Below are 27,902 nucleotides of genomic sequence, written 5' to 3'. Positions count from 1 at the left end.
ATAGGCAAGAAATGCTGGCCCAGCCCACATCCCAAGAATGAATTAAATGTAAAGAATGATGTAATGTACCTGGGATCTAGCTCGTTGAAGAGTCCATCTGGCAACCCTAAACAGTTCAGGAGTTGCCTAATCGGAAATTTGCATTCTTGATAGTCTAACACTCATTTAGCTGAGGGGATGCATTGTCTTTTTGTTTGATCTGTGAGAGAATGCTACGTAAATGTTTCTATCAGCTAGAAAGAGAAAGGCAACTCTGCACGCCTGGCAGGTGTCAGGTGAATGCGTCCTATTCACGGAATCCTACCTTACAGCCAATGTCCCAGACACCACCATCACCAATCTTGGGGACATCCTGTCCCACAGGCATGAGAGACCCAGCAGAGGTGGCAGCACAGTGACATACAGGGAGGAATTTTCTCATTCTTTCCTCAGAGTGATGCAGCGGGCAGGAAAAACCGTGTGAAAGCCGTAAGCCCCAAGGGCGCCTTCCTCCACCATTTTGTTAGGGACTTATAAAACAAAGTTAAGTGGCAGGTTCTACGACGTCATGTTTACAGGATGGGCTCAACTTCTATTTTCTGGCATCTGGATAAAAACTAAATAGAACCCTGTCCCCTCCCCCATGAAACACCCCTCCCCACCTCAATGAAATCCTCCATCCCAATGGAACTCCCACAGAATCTCCACCCATCACCCCCCCCACCCCCCACGCGCACCCCCCCCTCCCCCCACCATACAACACCTCCTCACCCGCGCAACCCTCTGACATTGCCCCTTGGCACTGCCCCCTAGGGGGATGTATCCATTTGCTTGCTCCAGCAGGTTCTGCTCGCCAGGCGCACGCTATGTGGGACTTGGCGTGATTGGCGTCAGTGTGCCCTCTTATCATGAGAATGGACAATCTAACAAGTGGGAGGGAGCTATCAGGCGTAAAGACATGATACTTAGATTAGATCAACACCATTATTCCCATGAAACTCATCTCCAAACTCCGTGGCCTGGGCCTTGGCACCTCCCTTTGTGACTGGATCCTGAACTTCCTAACTCACAGACCACCATCGGTAAGGATAGGCAACAACACCTCCTCCATGATCATCCTCAACACCGGTGCCCCACAAGGCTGTGTTTTCAGCCTCTACTATACTCCTTATACACCTATATTCATGGGTGGCACGGGTGCACAGTGGTTAGCACTGCTGCTTCACAGCTCCAGGGACCTGGGTTCAATTCCCGGCTCGGGTCACTGTCTGTGTGGAGTTTGCATATTCTCCTCGTGTCTGCGTGGATTTCCTCCGGGTGCTCCGGTTTCCTCCCACAGTCCAAAGATGTGTGGGTTAGGTTGATTGGCCATGCTAAAATTGCCCCTTAATGCCCTGAGATGCGTAGATTAGAGGGATTAGCGGGTACATTACGTAGGGATATGGGGGTAGGACCTGGGTGGGATTGTGGTCGGTGCAGCCTCGATGGGCCAAATGGCCTCTTTCTGCACTGTAGGGTTTCTATGATTCTATGATTCTATGACTGTGTGGCCAAATTCCCCTCCAATTCGATTTTCAAGTTTGCTGACAACACCACCGTAGTGGGTCGGATCTCAAACAATGACGAGACAGAGTACAGGAATGAGATAGAGAATCTGGTGAACTGGTGCGGCAACAATAATCTCTCCCTTAATGTCAACAAAATGATTGTCATCGACTACAGGAAGCGTAAAGGAGAACATGCCCCTGTCTACATCAACGGAGATGACTTAGAAAGGGTCGAGAGCTTCAAATGTTTAGGTGTCCAGATCACCAACAACCTGTCCTGGTCCCCCCATGCTGACACTATAGTTAAGAAAGCCCACCAACGCCTCCATTTTCTCAGAAGACTAAGGAAATTTGGCATGTCAGCTACGACTCTCACCAACTTTTACAGATGCACCTTAGAAAGCATTCTTTCTGGTTGTTTCACAGCTTGGTATGTTTCCTGCTCTGTCCAAGACTGCAAGAAACTACAAAAGGCCGTGAATGTAGCCCAATTCTTCACGGAAACCAGCCCCCCATTCATTGACCCTGTCTACACTTCCCGCTACCTCGGCAAAGCAGCCAGCATAATTAAGGACCCAACGCATCCTGGACATTCTCTCTTCCACCTTCTTCCTTCGGGAAAAAGATACAAAAGTCTGAGGTCATGTACCAACTGACTCAAGAACAGCTTCTTCCCTGCTGCTGTCAGACTTTTGAATGGACTTACCTTGCATTAAGTTGATTTTTTTCTACACCCTAGCTATGACTGTAATACTACATTCTGCACTCTCTCGTTTCCTTCTCTATGAATGGTATGCTTTGTCTGTATAGCGCGCAAGTAACAATACTTTTCACTGTATGTTAATACATGTGACAATAATAAATCTAAAAAGAAAAAGATACAGAAGTCTGAGGTCACGTACCAACCGGCACAAGAACAGCTTCTTCCCTGCTGCTGTCAGACTTTTGAATGGACTTACCTTGCATTAAGTTGATCTTTCTCTACACCCTAGCTATACACTGTCAGACTACATCCTGCACTCTCTCGTTTCGTTCTCTATAAACGGTATGTTTTGTCTGTATAGCACGCAAGAAACAATACTTTTCACTATATGTTAATACATGTAACAATACTAAATAAAATAAAATCAAAATCAAATCAAATTTAAATGCATCCAAATGGGGATCCTGATGTTCAACATCGGAATTCCCGTAATGTCATTAGTGGGTGGGGCAGGGGGCGGGGGAGGGACGTTGCGCAGAGGCAACCGGAACAGGGAATTCTGTTGGCTTAAACTGCATTTTGGAACTCCCGTGGGATTTCTCACTCCCGCTGACATAAAGTCCCCCCACAGTCAAAACAGAGTTATCCCGGGAATCCTCAACTTTGACTCTGGACCCCATTGTACAGTAAAAGGCTAACTTTAATTATAAGTACTGAGCACGTACATAAGGAACTAGCTCATAGTGCTGTCTGAGTGATGAGTGAGAAACACCTTAGAGAAGAGCTGTAGCTTTGTTCTGATGTCAATAGTTAGTGATGTAAATAAAGGTACCATTGTTTCCAGCAATATCTCTTCTGCAATAAGAATCCAAGAAATCTCAGACAAACCTACAATAACAGATTGTGGTCGTAGTGATTACACCTGCAGGGAAACAGTAGAGAACAGCAAGAAAAGCCTGAAGATAAGCACAGAGTAGTGAGTGAAGGACATTGAGGCCAACCCAGCAGCCACACTGGAGAGGACAAACCCGAGGACAGTTAAGCAATAGTAAGACAAGCAGCACAGGAAAAGGGAAACTTGATCCAGGGTGAGAAATACTCCTTGGATCATCCCAAAATATGTAGGGCCCCAGCCTGAGCAACGGCAAAATTGATGAAGGAGTTTCACATTAGAGTGCAATCTTCCTGTCTTGCAAATACAAATAACAAAGATCCAGGGCAGATTTCTCCCAGTTTGAGACTAAGTGGCAGATGACTCTGATGGCTCCTGTCCCGCTAACCAGAATGGCGGGATCTTGCGCCAGAGTCTGCGCTTGGAACCTCATTTATTATGCACAGGTGAGTTCCTCTCCATCTCTCCTGGTGGACTGGCAGCTGATTTGTCCACCCACCCTCAACTGATGGATTTGAAAGTCTCGGGGCCATATTTAATATCAATCCAACACTCATCTCTCCAGCCCACCTGTCTTCACCAGGAAGGCCATGCAGGATGCCAGCAACTCTGAGGGAAAAGGCTATCAGCCTCAAGAAGAAGCCTGTTCCTTGATTCAACCACTCTCTCCCCAAGCCCATCACCCGCCAAGCGCCTATGCCCCACTTGGGACCTCTACCCAACTAATTTGCAGTCTTCACCCATCCCCTTCCAGTAAACTCTTTGCCCCCCCTCCACACCCACCCGCCCCCTCTGTTTGTGAGCAGCTCGACATGGAGATGGAGGCAGCAAGCAGTTTGCCTCAGTAGAGTGGTGAACAGTGCATCAGAAACAGCACAGCACTAAGGCAGAAAGTTGTTGCACTCTCCTCGAAATCTCGAGTGAATTAAGGACTGCCTTGTGCGTGCCACTCATTAGCAATCAGATTTCCCACTGGCACGACGCAAGATTGGATGCTGGCGGGCAGCATTCATGAGGTGCAAATGACATTTGTGCCACCTGCCAGCGAGAAGAGCGACCCACCACTAACCTGCCACTGGGAGAATTGCAACAAGATTTTTTGCTGGTGGGTTTACGACTTTTGGCTCCTGCCAAATTCATCACCCCCGCTCCCCCCACCCCACCACCCCCGCACCCCCCAACCCCCCCGCCCCCCCCAACCCCCCTCCCCCCCACCAAACCCATCACTTGGGGAAATTCTGCTCCAAGCTAGAACTTTATTATTTGCTGTCAGCAGCCTTGCGAATAACGCGCTGGTCAGAAAGGGGGTGAATACAGAGATATGAGGATGTCACCACAGCCTTCGACTCATAATTCAGTCTCTGTGGAAAAATTGTGAAAAATGTAATCGATGCAGTCAGAAACAGGGTGAAGGAGTTGAGTCATTCATCAATGAACTGTACTGTCTAGCTGACAGTTGTGAGTGCAGAACATTGAAAGGTGACTTGATAAGAGATAGAATAATTGTAGATGTTTTAGATAGAAACCTCTCCGACTTTTGACAACTTCAGGATGATTAAACTTTAAATAAAATGGTACAACTGGCCAAATAGTCTGAATAGCCGAGGCAAAATAAAATCTTCGTACAGGGTGCATGGGAAATCTCATAGGAAGGATCAGCCCAATGAAGTTGTTCAGTTTTTGGGTTGTAAAACCAAGAGTAGAGCAAGACATCAACCTGGGAAAAGTCCTGAAAAGCCACCACCTGCCATTCTTCAATGTCACCACTGTGGTGAGAGGAAGGTCCAAAGAATGACTGGCCCAAATTGCGCAGTGCCGTGGCTATGGCAAGCTTGACCATAAAGTGGTCCTGCTGTTCCAAGAAATCTGTGTTTACAAGACAGGAGAAGAGATCTGTGAAAAGAAACACTGTTCAGGAAATTTGAAAACCTGACAACCAGCAAATCAGCTTCCTAGCAGAAATAAAGGAAAATAAAAGCCAGTATTGGAGTACTAACATTGAGTTCTTTAGATATGCTATTGAATTCAAATTGGTCGCAGGAGATCGAGTCTCAGTTTGACCCGACAGAGTTTCGTGGCTGAACAGTATAATTCTACAATATTCCTCCATTCAAGTCCAAGGTTCAGGAGGAATCATGCTCGGTGTTAAAGGTCAGCTGAATGCAACACTAAGGTGCAAAGCTAGTAACTTTATACGTTATTCAGAATCAAGAATTCTCTTTGATGAGCAGTAAAGCTCTGCATAGCACTGACCTGCTCATTAAAGTTGGTGAAGTCAAAGAACAAACACAAGATTACCTGAACTTCCTCAGAGTGGCAATCAACATTTGATTGCCCATCCAAGCCCAATTACTTACTTTATCTTTTTTCCAACCTGTCTCAGAATCACAAAATTACAGAATCCTACAGCGACAAAGAGGCCCTTTGGCCCATCGAGTCTGCACCGACGCATGAAAAGCCTTGACCCGCCCACCTATTCCCACTTGCCAGCATTTGGCCCATAGCCTTGAATGTTATGGCATGCCAAGTACTCATCCAGGTACCTTTTAAAGGATGTGAGACATCTACCACCTTCCCAGGCAGTGCATTCCAGACTATCACCACCCTCTGAGTAAAACAGTTTTTCCTCAAATCCACCCTAAACCTGCCACCCCTCACTTTTAACGTGTGTTCCTTCGTAACTGACCCTTCAACTAATGGGAACAGCTGCTCCCTTTCCACCCTGTTTATGCCCCTCATAATCTTGAACACCTCAATCAGATTGCACCTCAGTCTTCTCTGCTCCAGAGAAAACAACACAAGCCTATCCAACCTCTCTTTATAACTTAAATGTTCCATTCCAGGCAACATCCTGGTGAATCTCCTCTGAACCCCCTCCAGTGCGTTCATGTCCTTCCTATAATGTGACAATCAGAACTGCACACGGTACTCCAACTGTGGCCTCACCAAAGTTCTGTACAACGCCATCATGACCTCTCTGCTTTTGTAATCTATACCCCGATTGATAAAGGCGAGTGTGCCATATGCATTTTTCATCACCCTATTAACCTGTCTTTCCGCCTTCAGAAATCTATGGACAAACATGCTAAGGTCCCTTTTGTTCTTCGGAACTTCCCACTGTCAGACCCTGCATAGTATACTTCCTTGTCAAATTACTCCTTCCAAAGTGCATCACCTCACACTTTTCAGGGTTAAATTCCATCTGCCACTTATCTGCCCATTTGACCATCGTCTCTATATTCCTGTAACTCAAGACACTCAACCTCACTGTTAACCACCTGGCCAATCTTTGTGTCATCGGCAAACTTACTGATTCCAACCCCCCACATAGTCATCTATGTCATTTATATAAATGGCGAACAATAGGGGGGGCCCAGCACGGATCCCGGTGGTACGCCACTGGTCACTGGCCTCTAGTCACTAAAGCAGCCATCTGTCGCCACTCTCTGTCTCCTACCGCTAAGCCAATTATGAATCCACCTTATCAGATCCTCCTGTATCCCATGTGCATTTGCCTTCTTAATAAGTCTCCCATGTGGGACTTCGTCAAAGGCTTTGCTGAAATCCATGTAAATCCATGAGGGGCATAAATAGGGTGGATACATCAACAGCACTACCCTCATCCACACACTTGGTTATATGCTCAAAAAGTTCAATTAAATTTGTTAGGCATGACCTCCCTCTGACAAAACCATGCTGACTATCCCTGATCAAACCTTGCCTCTCCGAACGGAAAAAGATTCTCACCTGACATTCCGACTCAGGCCAGGCAAGGTCCAGGCAGTGCAGCCTGTCCTGCAGGTCCAGCATTGAAATACGGGAGAGTTGAAGAGAAGGAGGCCACATCCCTTTTTTATGGCACTCACTGCCATAAACCAGGTAAATTTAAAGGTCCATTGAAACTGACAGGCCAGCGAGAAGATCTAAGGGAAGAGCAAAGGGTTTCTGGGGTGGGGGAGATCAGAGGTCGGAGGGATTGGAGGTCAGGGTTCGTGCCAGAGGTTGGGGATGGGGTTGTGAGACCGAGATTACAACTAGTCCTTACATAGTCATCATTTGAAGGAACTCTCTTCCATCTTCTTCTGTCAGGAAACAAATACATAAATCTGAGATCAAGGCTCAAGAAGAGATGGCAGACCAGCTGAACAAATACTTTGGATCTGTCTTCACTAAGGAGGACACAAATAACCTTCCAGAAATACTTGGGGACAGAAGGTCTGGCATGAAGGAGAAACTGAAAGAAATCCTTATTAGTCAGGAAATTGTATTGGGGAAATTGCTGGGATTAAAACCCAATAAGTCCCCAGGGTCTGATGCTCTGCATCCCAGAGCACTCAAGGAAGTGGCCCTAGAAATAGTGGACGAATTGGTGATCACTTTCCAGCATTCTGTAGACTCTGGAAGAGTTCCAGTGGATTGGAAGGTAGCTAATGTAACCTCACTTTTTATAAAAGGAGGAAGAGAGAAAATGGGGAACTATAGACCAGTTAGCCTGACAGTGGTGGTGGAGAAAATGCTGGAGTCAATAATTAAGGATGTAATAACTGAGCATTTGGAAAGCTGTGACAGGGTCGGTCCAAGTCAGCATGGATTCACTAAAGGGAAATTGTGCTTGACAAATCTTCTGGAATTTTTTGAGGATGTGACCAATTGAGTGGACGAGGGTGAACCAGTGGATGTTGTGTATCTGGACTTTCCAAAGGCTTTTGACAAGGTCGCACACAAGAGGTTAGTGAGCAAAATTAAAGCTCATGGTATTGGGGATAATAGATTGATGTGGGTAGAGAACTGGTTGGCAGCCAGGAAGCAGAGAGTGGGAATAAATGGGTCCTTTTCAGAGAGGCAGGCAGTGACTAGTGGAGTACCACAGGGTTCAGTGCTGGGACTCCAGCTATTCGCAATATACAATAATGATTTGGACGAAGGAATTGAATGCAATATCTCCAAATCTGCAGTCAACACTTAAGTTGGGGGGGGGTAGAGGGGTGGGGAGGTAGTGTATGCTGTGAGGAGGATGCTAAGAGGCTGCAGGGTGACTTGGACAGGCTGGCTGAATGGGCAAATACTTGGCAAATGCAATATAATGTGGATAAATGTGAGGTTATCCAGTTCGGTGGCAAAAACAGGAAGATTATCTGAATGGTGGCAGTTTAGAAAAAGGGGAAGAGCATTGTGACTTGGGTGTCATGGTGGACAGTTGCTGAAGGTTGGCATGCAGGTGCAGCAGGCGGTGAGGAAAGCTAATGGCATGTTAGCCTTCATAGCAAGAAGATTTGAGTATGGGAGTAAGGATGTCTTGCTGCAGTTATACAGGGCCTTGGTGAGGCCACACCTTGAGTATTGTGTGCAGTTTTGGTTTCCGAGTCTGAAGAAGGACATTGTTGCTACAATTGAGGGAGTCCAGCGAAGGTTCACCAGACTGATTCCTGGAATGGCAGGACTGATATATGAAGAGAGACTGGATCGACTGGGCTTGTACTCACTGGAATTTAGAAGAATGAGAGGGGATCTCATAGAAACATATAAAATCCTGATGGGACTGGACAGGCTGGATGTGGGAAGAATGTTCCCAATGTTGGGGAAGTCCAGAACTAGGGATCACAGTCTAAGAATAAGGGGTAAACCATTCAGGACTGAGATGAGGAAGAACTTCTTCATTCAGAGAGTTGTGAACCAGTTGGGGCCAGTTTGTTAGGTATGTTCAAGAGGGAGCTGGACGTGGCCCTTGTGGCTAAAGGGATCAAGGGGTATGGAGAGAAAGCGGGAGTGGGATACTGAAAGTGCATGATCAGCCATGATCATATTGAATGGTGGTGCAGGCTCGAAGGGCCGAATGGCCTACTCCTGCAACCATTTTCTATGTTTCTAAGAACAGTTTCGTCCCTGCTGCCATCAGACTTTTGAATGGATTTACTTATGTTAAGATGATCTTTCTCTACAACCTAGCTGTGACTGTAGCATTATATTCTGCACCCTCTCTTTTCCTTCTCCCCATGTACACTATGTATGGTATGTTTTGTCTGTATAGAGTGCAAGTAACAATACTTTTCACTGTATATCAATACATGAGACAATAATAACTCAAATCAAAAAACACTCATTGCAAATGCCTATTTACCTCAAAAAACCTTCACAACTGGTAGGTGTTGAGGTGGATCAGCAACACTAGAGGCAGTGAGAAGCATATTAGGAACTCTGTGTTTTTCAAACTCCTCAACTAGCAAACTCCTCAGTTCAATTGGCTGGACAGCTGGTAAGTGATGCAGAGTGATGCCAACAGCAAGTGTTCAATTCCTGTCCCGGCTGAGGTTATTCATGAAGGCCTGCACTCCCAACTTTTCCCCTTGCCTGAGGTGTGTTGACTCTCAGGTTAAAGCACTGCCTGTCATCTCTCCTCCTCAAAGGGGAGAGCAGTCTTTGCTGATCTGGGACAACGTTGACTTTTACTGCCAGCAGCTGCACTTTATCCTTCTCAGTCTAACTTACCCTGAGTGTAAAAGCAGGAATCTCAAAGCTGTAACGCCAGCAGCCCTCATTATACTATGTAAAATAAGGCAAATGAAACTCAAGAAGGCAGATTGCAATCAAAGCCAAAAACATAAATACTAGAAAACAGATTTTGCAGTGAAAATCCAACTGATAAACAAAATTACTTATTCTGAATATGCAGTGAATTTATGTCAAAAATAGCATGGAGTAGCCATATATACAAATCTAATAAGACTACCAACAGAGTCTCACCATTTTGACCTTATTTTATTCAACAGATGAAAATTGGATCTTTCATTTCTCTTGTTCTCAAGAGTTTTATTCCATAATGCAGGGATAACTATTATAGACTTGGATTTTGGAGCTGTTTAATAATACAATAGTACAGTCAACTGCAGTGATGTTATAATAGTGACTCAAAGTGTTCACTTATATGATTGTCAGCATAGGAGGTCTTGGGGCACAATGGTAGTGCCCCCTACCCCGGACCAGAAGTTCTGGGTGCAAGTCCAATAAGGAGTCTAACAACAACAGGTTAAAGTCCAACAGGTTTATTTGGTAGCAAACGCCACAAGCTTTCGGAGCACTGCTCCTTCGTCAGGTGAGTGGGAGTTCTGTTCACAAACAGGGCATATAAAGACACAAACTCAATTTACAGAATAATGAATAATGATTGGAATGCGAGTCTTTACAGCTAATCAAGTCTTAAAGGTACAGACAATGTGAGTGGAGAGAGCATTAGCACAGGTTAAAGAGATGTGTATTGTCTCCAGAGAGGACAGCCAGTGAGACTTTGCAAGTCCAGGCAAGTTGTGGGAGTTACAGATAGTGTGACATGAACCCAAGATCCCGGTTGAGGCCATCCTCATGTGTGTGGAACCTGGCTATCAGTCTCTGCTCAGCAACTCTGCGCTGTCGTGTGTTGTGAAGGCCGCCTTGGAGAATGCTTACCCGAATATCAGAGGCCGAATGCCCGTGACCGCTGAAGTGCTCCCCAACAGGAAGAGAACAGTCTTGCCTGGTGATTGTCGAGCGGTGTTCATTCATCCGTTGTCGTAGCGTCTGCATGGTTTCCCCAATGTACCATGCCTTGGGACATCCTTTCCTGCAGCGTATCAGGTAGACAATGTTGGCCGAGTTGCAAGAGTATGTACCGTGTACCTGGTGGATGGTGTTCTCACGTGAGATGATGGCATCCATGTCGATGATCCGGCACGTCCTGCAGCGGTTGCTGTGGCAGGGTTGGACTTTAACCTGGTGTTGTGAGACTCCTTACTGTGTTTACCCCAGTCCAACGCCGGCATCTCCACATGCAAGTCCAATACCAGGACTTACATAGAGAATAGAAGCTGGAGCAGGCTATTCGGCCCTTCAAGCCTGCTCCACCATTCAACGTGATCATTGCTGATTCTCTATCTTGTTGGCTGCGGAAGGAGCATTCATTACGCGGTTCAACAGGCTGATAATCAGCTCAGGGATATTTCAATCACTATTGCCCAAAGGGAAAAACAATGTGTGTTTAAAATGATGGTGTTATTTCTTGCTCTAGCTCCCTCTCACAGTTATGGCATATAATACAAATATTAATCATAAATTAACTACCATATACCTAAGATTAATTGTGTTTCCTTTCCTTATCAAATTAATTTTGTAATATGATTTGGTGCAGTGCATAATCTAGAGTGTACTTTATTAGACAATGAGCAACAATAAGAGTGATAGGGGAAAACTGCTCAATGGAGTCCAATAATTATTTTAAATTGATGCCCAAACCAAATTTTCATTCGTTAAAAATGAGTGGTCAAGAATAGAAATAAACAAATAAACACGAGGATGTCATTTGGAAGGAAGCAACAAATGAAGGTTGTTTACTTTAAGAGTTCAAGTATAAGGTTAATTGTCATTTCTTGCTATTTTCCATGCACAAGTAATCACCAATGAAGTTATATATCAACTTACATGTGTCAATTCATCGGGCTATGTGTTACAACACAACAGCATACAAAGTAACATCTTATGCTGTTAATACAATGACTCATGATGAATTTGTAATAAAGAACTAGTTACTCATGGTAATATATTTTATAGTCCAGAATTGCTTAACCTAATAATTTGGCTTCATTCAGTTTGAACTTCATACTGGTTTAGGGGCCAATTCATCCAACTTGATTCATATTTCACTAACAAACTTAATTTTCAAAAAGTTACAATTCCTTTGAGTTAAACCTTCAACCATCACCCTTAACTGATGACTACAATTTCAATATATCTTAATCTTTAGTGGACACAAAATGGTTGCTCTCTGAGTTTGCATTTCATGATCTGTCTCTACTAAAGAAAGACAACTTGATTATAACAGAATAATAATGTACTTCAGGAATTATGCATTCATCTAGACAAGCACAAAGGCTATTCAGATTTTGTAAATGGGAATATTATTCATTGTCTAAACAAATAGTGACTTTTTTCCAAATAGATCAAAGGGTACAATTTACCTTGGTGAGCAAAGTGTTTGTGAATGTGCACAATAGGTTTATTGGTATTACAATATTCTTCAGTAATGAGCATTGAACTAAATTGCTGATGGAGCCAGCTTCAAACATTCTACAGAAGACTCACATTTGGCTCTGTGCTTCCTGTGATGCTTAGTGGAGCAGTATCCTGTCCACTTATAGCCAGAGGGGCAAACAACATCTCAAATTGCAGGGACAAGGTCATTTAAATAAATATTCGGGGTGGCTAGTCCATATCTATAATAAGGAGGACAATCAAAGGAATATTCTGCCACTCCAGTAGCAGAACAGAGACCCAGCAAAGGCGAAAGAGATGAGTAATCATAGAATCTCTACAGTGCGGAAGGAGGCCATTCAGCCCATCGAATGGGGGGCGACACAGTAGCACAGTGGTTAGCACTGCTGTTTCACAGCTCCAGGGACCTGGGTTCGATTCCCGGCTTGGGTCACTGTCTGTGTGGAGTTTGCACATTCTCCTCGTGTCTGCGTGGGTTTCCTCCGGGTGCTCCGGTTTCCTCCCACAGTCCAAAGATGTGCGGGTTAGGTTGATTGGCCATGCTAAAAAAAAAAATTGCCCTTAGTGTCCTGGGATTCGTAGGTTAGAGGGATTAGTGGGTAAATATATAAGGATATGAGGATAGGGCCTGGGTGGGATTGTGGTCGGCGCAGACTCGATGGGCCGAATGGCCTCTTTCTGTGCTGTAGGGTTTCTAAGATTTCTAAGATAAGAATCTGCACCGACCACAATCCCACCCAGGCCCTATTCCCATAACCCTCATATTTACCCTGCTAATCTACCTGACGCTAGGGTTAACTTAGCATGGCCAATCAACCTAACCCGCGCATCTTTCGAGTGTGGGAGGAAACCGGAGCACCTGGAGGAAACCCACGCAGACATGGAGAGAACATACAAACCCTCCAAACTCCATCCATGCTGTAGTAGTGTAGCAGAGTGGCCCTTTAAGAGGAGGGAGGGCATTTCCTGAGGACCATATGATTGGTCCAGACCTACGAATTGTCATGGCAGGAAGCTGAGCCAATCAGCAGGAGGGCGCATGTTGGTACCAGGGAGCAGAATAGAGCAGTCGCATTGTAATATAAATCAGGAGATAGAAAAGGCATATAAAAAAGGCAATATTACAATAATCATGGGGGACTTCAATATGCAGGTGGACTGGGAAAATCAGGTAGGTAGTGGATCCTAAGAAAAGGAATTTGTGGAATGTCTAAGAGATCGTTTTTTGGAGCAGCTTATGACAGCGCCGACTAGGGAACAGGCAATTCTGGATTTCGGGATGTGTAATGGGGCAGACTTGATTAGGGAACTTAAGATGAAGGAACCCTTAGGGAGTAGTGACCACAATATGATATAATTTACCCTGCAGTTTGAAAGGGAGAAGCTGGAATCAAATGTAATGGTATTACAATTAAATAAAATTAACTACAAAGACATGAGGGAGGAGCTGGCCAGAGTTATTGGAAAGGGAGCCCAGCAGGGAAGACAGTGGAACAGCAATGGCAGGAGTTTTTGAGAGTTATCCGGGAGGCACAACAGAAATTCATCCCAAGGAGGAGGAAACATGCTAAGGGGAGGACATCCATGGCTGATGAGGGAAGTCAAGGACAGCATAAAAGCAAAAGAAAAGCCATACAAAATGGCAAGGATTAGTAGGAAGCCAGAGGATTGGGAAGCCTTTAAAGGCGAGCAGAGGACAACTAAAAAAAGCAATAAGGTGGGAGAAGATGAAATAAGCTAGCTAGTAATATAAAAGAAGATAGGAAGGGTTTTCTTCAATATATGAAAGGTAAGAGAGAGGTAAAAATAGCCATTGGACCCCTGGAAAATGAGACTGGAGAAGTAATAATAGGAAACAAAGCAATGGCAGAGGAACTGAATAGTTACTTTTCATCAGTCTTCACAGTGGAAGACACCAGAGGGATGTCAGAGCTCCAGGAGAGTCAGGGGGCACATGTGAGTGTAGTGGCCATCACAAAGGAGAAGGTTCTGGGGAAACTGAAAGGTCTGAAGGTGGATAAATCACCTGGACGATGGACTATACCCCAGGGTTCTAAAAGAGATCGCTGAGGAAATTGTGGGGGCGTTGTGGTGATGTGATCTTTCAGGAGTCACTGGAGGCAAGGAGGGTACCAGCGGACTGGAAAGTAGCTATTGTAACACCACTGTTTATGAAGGGAGGGAGGCAGCAGATGGGAAATTATAGGCCGATTAGCCTGACTTCAGTCATTGGCAAGATTTGAGAGTCCATTATTAAAGATGAGATCACAGAGTACTTGGAAGTGCATGATAAAGTAGGACTGAGTCAGCACAGCTTTGTTAGGGGGAGGTCATGTCTGACAAATCTGTGAGAGTTCTTTGAGGAGGTAACAAGGGAGTTAGATAAAGGAGAACCAGTGAACATGATTTATTTAGATTTCCAGAAGGCCTTTGACAAGGTTCTACATAGGAGACTGTTAAATACGTTTAGAGCCCATGGTGTTAAGGATAAGATCCTGGCATGATAGAGGATTGGCTGACTGGCAGAAGGCAGAGAGTGGGGATAAAGGGGTCTTTTTCAGAATGGCAGCCGGTGACTAGTGGTGTGCCTCAGGGGTCAGTGCTGGGACCACAACTTTTCACAATATACATAAACAATTTGGAAGAAGGAACTGAGGCGCTGGTGTTAAGTTTGCAGATGATTTAAAGATATGTAGAGGGACAGGCAGTATTGAGGTAGCAGGGGGGACTGCAGAAGGACTTGGGCAGGCTAGGAGAGTGGGCAAAGAAGTGGCAGATGGAATACAATGTGGAAAAGTGTGAGATTATGCACTTTGGAAGGAGGAATGGAGGCATAGACTATTTTCTAAATGGGAAAATGCTTAGGAAATCAGAAGCACAAAGGGACTTGGGAGTCCTTGTTCAAGATTCTCTTAAGGTTAACGTGTAAGTTTAGTCAGCAATTAGGAAGGCAAATGCAATGTTAGCATTCATGTCGAGAGGGCTAGAATACAAGAGCAGGGATGTACTTCTGAGGCTGTATAAAGCTCTGGTTAGATCCCATTTGGAGTATTGTGAACAGGTTTGGGCTCCGTATCTATGGAAGAATGTGCTGGACTTGGAAAGGGTCCAGACGATGTTCACAAGAACGATCCCTGGTATGAAGAGCTTGTCGTATGAGGAATGGTTGAGGACTCTGGGTCTGTACTCGGAGTTTAGAAGGATGAGGGGGGATCTTACTGAAACTTACAAGATACTGCGAGGCCTGGATAGAGTGGACGTGGAGAGGATGTTTCCACTTGTTGGAAAAACTAGAACCAGAGGGCACAACCTCAGGCTAATGGGACGATCCTTTAAAACAGAGATGAGAAGGAATTTCTTCAGTCAGAGAGTGGTGAATCTGTGGAACTCTTTGCTCAGAAGGCTGTGGAGGCCAGGTCATTGAGTGTCTTTAAGACAGAGATACATAGGCTCTTGATTAATAAGGTGATCAGGGATTATGTGGAAAAGGCAGGAGAATGGGGATGAGAAAAATGTCAGCCATGATTGAATGGCGGAGCAGACCTGATGGGCCGAGTGGCCTAATTCTGCTCCTATGTCTTATGGTCTTGTGGTCTTATATAGTTTGACTTTGTTGTATATATTATTCTTATTGTTGGCAATAAAGCCTTTGTTGATTCAAGCCACATCCAGTCACCCTCAATCTATTACACAGGTCTGCAGCAACCAGAGGACATCCGCCATACTTGTCAAAGGCCACAGGATATGAAGAGCCTGCATCTGAACTGCCTGAAGATGTTAGGGGCACATCTCACTAAGCATTTTAAGAAGAAAGCCCATCACTGTGACACTGGGGAGCTTATGCGGGGGTTGGTGGGAATGGCAGAGGGGGTGGGTAATTGAGCAAGAGTTCCAAAAACAGCTTTTGTGCCAATGGGATTTACCCAAACAATTGTTCCACCCTCTGGCTGGAATTCTCCCAAAAAAATTCAAAGTGTTGGATTTGCGGAAAAACTGGAGTAATTCATGCTGTTTTTTTCAGTGGGAGATCACACTAGCATCTCCCACACATTGCGCATTGCAGAGACCACCAGCGTGAATATCATTAGATTTCAGGAGACAGGGCCTATTCCCGCCTGGGAGGCTGAAACCATGCCTGATGGGTAGTGCCAAGGTGCCCCCTGGGCATGGGCACTTTGCCCCTAGGGCAGTGCCAGTGTGCCCATGTCCAGGGGCACACCTCCCCACCCCCCCCCACTGTCCAACCCTCTGCGGGGCCCCGATTACCCCCCCCCCCCCCTTCACTCCAGCAGGATCAGGCTGCTAGCTCCCTGAAAGTGGGGAGCTAGTGTAATCCTTGCTGGAATGAAACACTCTGGGAGAGGCGAGCGGTCCCAGAGAATTCAGTCGCGGGCCTGCGAACAATATTTATATAGAATGCTAATTACTATTTAAATACTGACCCCGCCTCCCAGTCGATTTCCGGCGCGGCGCAGACACTGCTGGAAATCCGGGCCTGGGAGACGCAAGCGTGGCGCGAATGCTCGCGGGAACTCTACGAATTGGCCGATGTGTGATTCTCCCGGCCTGCTGCGCTAATATTTAATGGGAGAATGGGATGGGAGAATCGTGGCCTTTGTCTCTATATATGTATTGATTTGTGCACTGTGAATTAAACATGGTTGTGTTTCTCACATCTGTCTAATGCTGTCATTGATAGCTTTGTGATCTTAAGCAAGATCTGAATGTGTAGCTTGGTCTGTAGGTGTGTCAGGGGATGATGTGTTGTATGTCTGCCCTGGATACAATCATTATATCAGCAGAAAGGGAATGCAAATTTGGGCTTAGTACCTATTGAGAGATGTAACAGCAATGGTCAAGTGAGGAAGATTAGCACATTACAGTGTGCTGGAAATATCATCATTCCTTTCCATCAACCTCCCAACCTCTGGCATGTGTACCAGCTTGCTGTTCCTCTGCTGGAGCTATCTCCTCTTCCCCCTTGTCATCACCTGTATTTGCCGACTCTTCCTCACCTGGGTTCAAGTGTTCACTCTTTGTAGGGCCAGATTGTAGATTGCACAAGTACCACATTGATTCATGACACTTTCTCTGAGTCATATTGAAGAGCTCCCCTGACCTGTCCATTCAACAGAAACGTATCTTCACTAATCCTATCGTATGCTCTATGATTGTCTGTAGCTGACATTATGGGCATAATTTTCCCGTCCCGTCTGCCACGGGAATCATAGCAGGCGGGGCACAGACCATGCAAATGTCTGTTGACCGCGGGCGGGATTTTCCCGTCTTGGGGCGAGCGCAGCCAGAAAATCCCACCCTATACCTTTTCTTTGCCTTAGTGTGAAGGTTTCTAATGGGCATCATGAGCCTAGAGTCTAAGAGGGATAAGCACAGAAAAAGATCCTTCAGCCCATCATGTCTGTGCTGGACAAAAGCAAACTACATAACTATTCTAATCCCATTTTCCCGCACTTAGCCCATAGCCTTGTATGCCTTGCAATCACAAGCGCACATCTAAATACTTCTTAAATGTGATGAGGATCTTTGCCTCCACCACCCTTTCAGGCAGTGAATTCCAGACTTCCACCACTCGTTGGGTGAAAAAGCTTTTCCTCACATCACCTCTAAACCTCCTGCCCCTTACCTTAACTCTATGCCCCCTGGTCTTTGAACCCTCCACCAAGGGGAAAAGTTTCTTCCTGCCTACTTTATCTATGGCCCTCATAATTTTATACATCTCAATCATGTCTCCCTCAGTTACTTCAGCTCCAAGGAAAACAACCCCAGTCTATCCAATCTCTCTTTATAACTAAAATTATCCAGCCTACGCAACTGGTAAATCTCCTCCTCACTCTTTCCAGTGCTATCACATCCCTCCTGTAATATTGATTTCAGAACTGCACACAATACTTTAGCTGTGGCCTAACCAATGTTTTATACAGTTCCAGCATCACCTCCCTGTTGTTAAACTCTACCTCAGCTAATAAAAGTAGGTATGCCATATGCCTTCTTAACTACTTTATCCACCTGTCCTGCTACCTTAAGGGACCAGTATACATGCATACCCAGATCCCTCTAATCCTCGGTGCTTCTCAGAGTTCTGCTGTTTATCATTTATTCTCTTACCCTGTTTGTCCTGTCCAAGTGCATCTCCTCACAGTTATTCAGATTGAATTCCATTTGTGACTGATTAGCCCATCTGACCAGCCCATTTATATCATCCTGTAATCTAAGGCTATCCTTGTCACTATTTACCACCCTACCAATTCTCATATCATCCGCAAACTTAATGATCAACAACCACCCCCCCCTCCCCCCCCTCCCCCCCTCCCCCTCCCCCCCTCCCCCCCCCCCCCCACCCCCCCCCCCCACCCCCCCCGACATTCAAGTCTAAATCATTTATATAAACCACAACACCAAGGGCCCCAAAACTGATCCTCGCGGGACCCCACTGGACATGGGCTTCCAGTCAGAAAAACACCTCGTGAACATTACCCTCTGCTTCTTGCCATTCAACCAATTCTGGATCCAGTTTGCCACATTTCCTTGGACTTCATGGGTACTTACCTTCATTATCAGTCTCCCATATGGGACCTTATCAAAAGCCTTGCTGAAGTCCAAGTAGACTAAATCTACTTAGGCATTGCCCTCATCTACATGCCCAGTCGCCTCTTCAAAAAATTCAATCAAATTGGTCAGACATGACCTTCTTTAACAAAACCACGCTGACTCTTCTTAATTAATCCCTGCCTCTCCAAATGCAGATTATTCTGTTTCTCACAATTGCTTCCAATGCTTTCCCCACCACTGAGGTTAGACTGATTGGCCTGAAGTTCCCTGGTTTCTCCCTTCCCCTCTTCTTGAATAATGGTACCAAGTGTGGTGAAGGTACCGTGTGTGGAGAAGGTAAGACCATAAGAAATAGGGACATTTGGCCCCTTGAGCCTGCTCTGGCATTCAATAGGATCATGGTTGATCCGATGACATTTCTCATGTCCACTTTTCTGCTCTTTCCTCTTAACCCTCGATTCCCTTACTGATTAAAAGTCTACATAATCTCAGTCTTAAATGTACACAAGAACTCTGCCCTCATAACCCTCAGAAGAAATTTCTCCTCATCTCAGTCTTAAATTATCACCTCTTTAATCTGAGACTATGCCTTCTGGTCCTAGACTTTCCCATGAGGGAAAACATCATCTCAACATTTACCCTGTCAAGCCCCTTAAGAATATGTTTCAATGGGATCACCTGTCCCCTTTCCCCAAGGATCCATCCACGAAGCTACTGGAGTGGACAAACAGCTGTGTCACATGGATATAGGCTTCATGGCTTTTTTCCTGGATAACTGTCACACAGCTGAAGGATTCTTTTCCAATGATCACAGACTGTCTGGATGTTTAGACAGCAGAAACCTTATGGTTTATGCACATAGTCAACTGGTCCAAGGGTGCTTTGATGGCAGGATGAGTGTAGCCAATGAATGCCTGCACTTGTGGAAACCCTGCCATGGCTGTGAAGACCATGGACCACTCAGGCTCGCTTTCCCAATCCATGATATTGAATAATGTCACCAGTCCTCAACAAGGACACTGGTACCTCCTTGATGAAGAATCAAATGGCTTCCTGTGAGATCCACAGAGATCCCAGCTCAAGTCCTGAAAGGAACCAATGGCATAAAAATGTCTTCTGCATCTCCCCTGCTGCCTGGCTGGTTGCTCAGTCGCTGCCTCCAGCGTTTGTTGCTGTGAGGCTTGCCTTGGCACATTTCTATCATTGTGCTGATGAACATTAAGCTCACCTTCAAATCCAAGTGGATTGAGCATTACCAAGTGGATTACTCCCATTGTTATTCAATGCAAAGTGAGGACACAATTTAAGAGGTGGGCTTCTTCTGCACTTTAAGGGCCTGGACCTCTGAGTGCCAAAAGATGAGTTTACAGTCAGGCTGTGGGTGTACTTAGACAACATGGACTGCAGCGGTTCAAGAAGGCAGCTCACCACCATTTTCTCAAGGCCAATTAGGGATGGTCAATAAGTGCAGGCCGAGCAATCCCAAAAACGAATAAGCAGAAAAATAATTAGGCTCATTAATGAACTGAATTATAATTCCAATATGAGCAGGCGAGTTTGGCACATTCAGGGCATTCCCACTGACTAAATCACGGGATGTTTTCCTGCTGACAACCTGTACAAGCACCCTCCTGCACAATTAAATGTCCAGTCTGCCATCTTTGCTGATGCAATGGGGATGATTAAATTCCGTCTGCCAACTCTGAGCAGGTCACTAATGAACATTCTCAGTACAAGTGATGGGATTGTGCCTGTGAAAACCTGGGCTCCGCATGTTTCTATATGCAGGACGAAGGCATTTGGTAGTTTTTGGCCGATTTTCCCAACAACAAACATGATATTGTGTCAGAATTCAAAGAAAGTCACCTGAACCCACCAGCATATTTTTAAAAGTAGAAATAGAGAAAAAGAAAAGAAAAGTTTCAGAACTAGCTGTTTACAGATCCGTGACCAAGCATTCTGTAGTTACTGTGTAATGGTGAAATCCACATTTTGTGCTTTTTGTTTTTAATGGCATCTGCGTTGGATGACTGTATCAACCAAGAAATCATTTAAAAGAAAATAATTAAAAGCTAAAAATTCACCCACCGTACTGCAAATCTATTATTCAACAGGTACTATTTCCAGCAAAACAGATGGCAGGTAATCTAATAAGCAATTAGAAAAATTTGAGAGGATTTGTGATAATTATCACAATTAGTTGTTTAAGCTAATTAAACAACAGACCCTTTTTTTTAGAACTGTATCATTAAGCATGAGAAGAGACACACTAAAAATATGTGATGGTCTTTAATTTAAGACAGAAAAGATTGTCATAAAGGTTGTTTTTTAGTTTTATGATTTTGTGTTGGAAAGACTAAAACAGCCAACAATGGACAGCAGAGTTTCCATGACCAGGACAAAGATGTGGATCAATCAATAAAGCCAAATGTAGTAGGTTTTCACACTTGACCCAGAACTATGAGCTTTAAAAAATAATCCAAGCAAAGGACATAAGTATTGAGATACAAAAGGAACATTCTCAAGAACCAAAACTGACACAGAAAACATTTACCGACATAGGTAACATTCACAAATCAATGGCATAACAGCTGAAATATATAAACAACCAGATCAGTGTCTGGACTGGTAAGTAATGAAAGGGAAAGATAAAATACCTTCTCCCTGTGTTTGTATGGGTTTCCTCCGGGTGCTCTGGTTTCCTCCCACAGTCCAAAGATGTGCAGGTTAGGTGGATTGGCAATGGTAAATGCGTCAGGTTACGGGGATAGGGCAAGAGGGGCGGGGGGGGAGTGGGCCTGGGTAAGATGCTCTGTCGGAGAGTCGGTACAGACTCAATGGGCTGAATTGCCCCTTTCTGCATCGTAGGGACTCTATGGTTCTATACGACTATTGTGATGATATTGTGCCTTTAAGAAATGTATTTAGATCATGGTTCTTGTGAAGGAAATGTTAAATTTCAACTCTGTTTAAACGGTGCCACTCTGTCTGCTCCAGGCAGCCCAAATGCTGAGAATGTAGACAAATAATTGATCCTAGATATTGGGGTGTTTGTTTTAATCTGAGCTAATGCAGTTTTGTTTATTTTTTGGGTTGTCCCCTGGGGTTTCAGACTAGGGTTTGATTACGTTGATTAACAGAAGCCGAGTCATGAGCTAATGGGACAAGCTATGCTTACAGAGACAAGCAGGCAGTTTTCTGCTTGAGTCTGCAAGCAGCAGGAGTTCTTTTCTCTCTCTCTCTCTGAAGACTGAAATTTGGGACCTGTTAGAAAATAGGTATCTCTCTTCAGAGGTATTCTGGAGGTTTGAGGACCCACCTACCGACATGTAAGTCTATTGCTTGCGAACTGATTTTGAAGAGGAGTTTACGTCTATGAGGAATATTGCTTAAATTGGAACTAATAGAGATAGGCTAGCAGTTAAGAATCGTATCTTGTCATGTTAAAGTATTTCAATTGGCAAAAGTTATGCTAATTCCTTTTGTTATAGTTAAACTATATTGTTAAATAAAAGTTTTTTTTGATAAAAGCTTCTTAGTGGATCATGCCTGGAGGGAAACATCTTATCCTCACACTAAAGCTAAAATCAAAAACAGTTGGGGGTCGAGTCTAACTTCATAATATACCTCAGAGTTTCTGGTCCCTAACACTATCCACAGCCCACAAACAATCCCCATCTCCTTTGAATTATACATGATGTTCTGCCTGAACTCACAAAAGTGAAACGGATACAAATGTTTTGACATTTTGTATTAAATGAAGAATTCAGTCTACTGAACATCAATAGGGATTGTTACATATTACTATTACAGAAAATCCCCAGCTCCTGAGCAATTTTGAAGAAGACACGTGAGTGGATGTTGTGACAGATAGTCTGTGGTACACAACCATGATTTGATACTGGAAACCAATAATAACAGAAAGATAGAAAGTGGGAGAAAGATTAAGTGAAGCTCGAGGAAGTAATAAATATTTAGGGCATTGCATCTTTGAAGATTGACCAAATTCTTTGGAGTGTCAATTTACCAAGGCCAGGGTTTTTCATACCCAATAGTGACAGGTGTGAGCTCGGAGAATCTCGCGAGAAAGCCACAGCTGCATTTTTCAATGATGTAAATGCAGAATGCAATCCTCTCTTCCCTCCTCCCCAATCACTGGAACGGCATGTTTTCCACAGTGAAACATGAGGAATTTAATTTTAATAAAGTAGATCTCATTATTGTGGCCACATGAAGGAATCATACATGGAAACATTCATAGAAAATAGAAGGAGGATTAGACCATTCATCCCTTCGTGCCTGCTCCACCATTCACCTTGATCATGGCTGATTATCGAATTCAATACCCTGATCCCCCATCCCCCCATATCCCTTGATCCCTTTAGCCCCTAGAGCTACATCTAATTTCTTCTTGAGGTCAGACAATGTTTTGGCCTCAGCTATATTCTGTGGTCGTGAATTCCATACATTCACCACCCTCTGGGTGAAGAAATTTCTCCTCGCCTCAGTTCTAAAAGGTTATCCTCAAAGGTTATCCTTATCCTCAAACTATGACCCCTAGTTCTGGACTCCCCCACCTTCAGGAACATTTTTTTCTGAATCTACACTGTCTAACTCTGTTAGAATTTTATAAGTTTCTATGAGGCTTATAGGCAAAGGAGAAGAATGCGATGAAAGCACTTGGCTTAGCAAAGAAAGCCTCATGATCAAGGGGCTGTCGGGTTTCCTCTTCACTTAGAGAGAGATCCGCAGAGAGCCATTGTTCATAGGTGCCTCTCTATACCAAGGGCACATAGGCAGTGCTTGTCCTACCTGCCAATGAATAAGAACCAGTGGCCAAAGACTGCGATTGTCAAGGAAACTGGTTACTCACATATGCCACCTTCTGCAGGATTTGACACCTCAGATGCTCAGAGGGCATCCACTGCCAGTGGCATTGAATGTAGCCACCACAATCAATTTCTACCTCAGTGGCTCCTTCCAGGGCTTTACTGGGGGTGAGCTGTGCAGGATCGCTCAAGCTTCCACCCTCAAATGTATGTAGGAGATTATGGATGCCATCTTCACTAAGGCACGTAACTTTATCAATTTTGACTGAGATCAGATGAGCCAGGAAGTAAGAGTGCCTGTGAAACAAAGAAGAGATCATTAGTGCATGGCTGAGACTGTGGAACAGGATATCACCATGCAGGACAAGCTGGCTCGTAACAAAAGGGAAAGGTCCCAGTGCGGCAATGGAATGCCTGAACTGAAGGCCCTCGCCAATTTTGAGAATAGAGCATCCAACTGGCTAGCGAGGTTGCAAACTATTTCTGTGCTGATGGTGAGGTCTGCAGCGCTCAACCAAGTGAGGATCCAGCACTGCATCATCCATCAGACAACCATACTGAGTGATGTCTAGGTAGAGAGAATGTAAGGACAAATGAGAAAGATGTATGGGTGGTGAATAGTGCTATGGGAAGAATGTGGACATAATCTGCAGAGGAGATGATGATGTGAGTGAGAGAGTGAGTGGTGATGGCCCCTGAGCTGGCAGTGAGTGAGATCCCTGTGGATGTATGAGTTGAGTGATGAGAAAAGTGACTCACCTTGGTGAAATGGAGATCATTCCTTCTCTTCCTGCACTGCGTGGCTATCCTCTTTTGTAGTGTCCTGGCACTCGCCACCAATGCCACTACCTCGCATACTGGATTGGTCACGTTGGATGAGGCTCATCGCCGAGAGTGAGGGTAGAGGATTTATCAATGCGCCTCCACTGTGTCTAGCAGGCACACGAGAGAGATAGACAGTACTGAATTTGGGGGCAGTATATTTCCTCCCTTTGGAAATCATGACTTCCCGGAACCTTTCAATCCCTTAGCTTGGTGCAGGGATGCGTTTTAAATATGGGACCCAGATTCCAGAAGGCCTGAGGTGATGGCGAAGCAGAGGCCTCCCCCCCCACCACCGTCCCCGCACACCCCACCTCAGTGATCTGGTATGAAATTCATGTCTCTATTTTTAAATAAAATGCTGCACGAAATGATAGAAAAAGCTGCCATTGCCATCAATGGGTCAAACACCATGTGCCCTGCTCGAAAGTTATGTATTCTGCTCAATAACTTGGCTCCAGAGATTTCAACAAAAACATTTCCTATATGAATTTACTGAAGAAGAAAGTTGACTTGAGACTGTCACCATAAAGGGTGTCTAGATGAAGTTGAAAGGACAACAGCACAAACATACTTTGACATCAGGAAGGATGTAATTCTACAGTGTGACATATCTAAAAGAATATTTGAACAATGTCTCATACAAAAAGACCAGCCAATGGCTTATGCCTCAAAACCTTTCATGGAAATTGACGTAAATTATGCTTAGATCAAAAGAAAATTTAGCAGATTGCTTTTCATTTGGCAAATTTTTGAATGGTATGTCTTTAGAAAGTAGTCATAAACTGTTTGAAACAACTTAATTATCCTTGTGTTAATTGATGTGCGATAACCCCCATGATCAACAGGGCAAACCATTGAGTGACCTCCCAGTTGGGCTTGTTGAATATGAGCTCCCTAAGGACTGTGATTAGCCACCAAGTGGAGCTCGTGTACCGGGCCCTAAATAAGCAGGACCCTGAGAGGATCCATTTACCTTTAGTCCCAGGTGGGACCTGTTGAGTTTTCCACAGGTTTGTGGCAATTGTTTATTTTCACTTGTGCAATAAAAGCACAGTTCCTTCACAGCCGACTCCTGGAGTTATTATATGATCAAAATTGGGAAACAAAACAATTAAATTATATGATGTAATGACTGTTCCTATCTGATGATGCCATGATCATGACCAGGCAAAGCGTGATATGTGTATGTTAGAATTTGGGATGCATACTTCCCCTTTAAGAGGGTGGGCCATATGGCCCCAGAGGAGAAGTTAGCTCCTTACAGTAGGAAACCCAATTAAGCAGCCTAGGATCTGACTGTGGGACAGTGCACGCCTGTAATAAAGAGTTCCCCAGTGTTTAAGTTATGAGGCCTATTTTGTGGTTCTTCTTGCACCAAACTTTGGGAAATACGGGGCAGATGAAAATCTGAAATGGTTTCAAGTCACTTAGCCACTGATGACCTGACACAAGGGAAGTGCCACACGAGATTGTACACTTCAACTGAACTGAACTCAGCACACAGAATAGATATTCAAGGGAAAGCATATAGGTGGATGAAGGGAGAAAGAGCACAGTTCATTTAAGAATACAGTCACTTCAGAAAGTAATGTATGTGATTTTCTTGCTTCTGACAAGAAACTGCTATTGACTACCAAATATCTGAAAGGTCTTGAGATAAAACAATCTTTGATCCTTTGGAAGCAGAAAGGAGAAGCTTTGATAAAAGCAAAATACTGTGGATGCTGGAATCGGAAACAGAAACAGAAAATGCTGGAAAATCTCAGCAGATCTGCCAGCATCTGTGGAGAGATGACAGAGCCAATGTTTCGAGTCTGGATGTTCCTTTGTCAGAGTTGAAGAGAGCTAGAAATAGGCGGACATTTATACTGTTGTGGGAGGTGAGGCTGGATAGAGGGCCAGCGATACATGGAGGCTAGGGAGAGATTGATATTTCATAGTCGGCAAAGATATGTTGGGCTGAAGGGCCTGTTTCTGTGCTGTATGACTATGACTCAATGAGATTAACAAAGATCGCATGTATAAAAAGGCAAAGGGAATGTCAATGGTGGTGATCATGGCTAAGATGGGTGCTGATAGCAGCACTTTAAGGGATCAGAATGTGTTAATGGCAGAACAAAGGTAAGCAGAGTGTCAAAGGACAACCTGAGACATGTAACAGATGGCCCTGGTAGGGTGGATGGGGGAAGGGGAGATGGAGGCAAGAGAAAAATGAATGGAAAACAGGATAAAATAAGGGATGGAATAATGAATCATTGGAAGAAGTGGAACACCAAGAACAACAAGGCCACCATCGCCCTGAACTTTTATGCTTCCAATTTGTTGAGCTGTGAGCCTTATTGGCAATTCCAAGTCAGCAACTCCTCACACCAGACAGATGCCCTATGCCGGAGGATAGGGGACATCTCCATTTGGAGAGAGATGGACCAGCACAGTCACAGACAACATTAAGCTTTGGCACCATTGATAGATCTCTTCAGGCCCAGGGTGTCGCTAATTGCTTCCACAGAACCACAAAGGCACTGACAGATCAGTCAGCCAGATTCCTGAATAAAAAACATTTCCATTCATGTATTCTGTGACCATAGGAAGTGCATCTTGTCGGTGTGTGCTTGTTTCCTGGGCAGCTGCCTTTATCCTTCAAGAGTCTCAGATGTTGCACCTTTTCTGCGCACCATCTGGACTCAGTGGATGGTAGCTGGGGAATAGGAGTTATTCCCTGAAGAGGTGGCACCTGATGTCCACCCAGTACCCTGCTTTGGAATGCAGAGAGAAGCTACAACAAGAGCTACCAATCAATACAAACCTGCATTGAAGAACCATTGACATCTTAAAGATGAGTTTCCATTGCCTTGATGAATCATGTAGCACCATGCAGTATGGACAAACCAGGATGTATCATGTCATCTTAGTTGACTGTACACTTCACATCATGACACTAACAATCCCTAGAACTGGATGATGAGGAGAACCTGGAATGCTACACTTCCTTCCTCAGAGGAGGAAGAAGAGGACAAAGGTGGCACTCCAGATAAGGTGCAGCATAATTCAACTAATGTTATAAATACCACATCCAATTCTTCAGTGTTTGCTTTATTTGTAAGGAGATACAATAGTATAAAGTTAGTTCAATAGTTTATAGACAAATATTGAAGTGCTTGCATACTCATTATTGATAGGGACATAATGGAGAGGTAGAGAAAAGTCTGTGATACATAATAGCATAAAAATAATAAAGTTCTGCCTAAAGTTCATGAACCTGATGCAACTTTGGTCTTCTACAAGGCTAGACATGCGCTACACACATGCAAGTTCCTCCTGGTCATGCAGAAGTTCTCTCACCCATATCAGACATTCTGTATCCTCCATGTGGATTTCCTTAAAGTACTCTAATGAGAAACATCTGGATCGAACTCTACCCCTTCTTTTAACAGCAACATTGACCTTTGATGAGATAGGGCAACAAGCCTTGGTTCAACTCAGAGCCTCCTTGTTCATCCAGTAGGATATGAGGCTTTCGAGAACCAGGCCTCAAGCCT

Source organism: Mustelus asterias, chromosome 7 (genome assembly GCF_964213995.1).
Source record: "Mustelus asterias chromosome 7, sMusAst1.hap1.1, whole genome shotgun sequence".
NCBI lineage: Eukaryota > Metazoa > Chordata > Chondrichthyes > Carcharhiniformes > Triakidae > Mustelus > Mustelus asterias.
The sequence above is the reverse complement of the archived record's forward strand: the minus strand, read 5'-3'. Positions refer to the sequence as shown.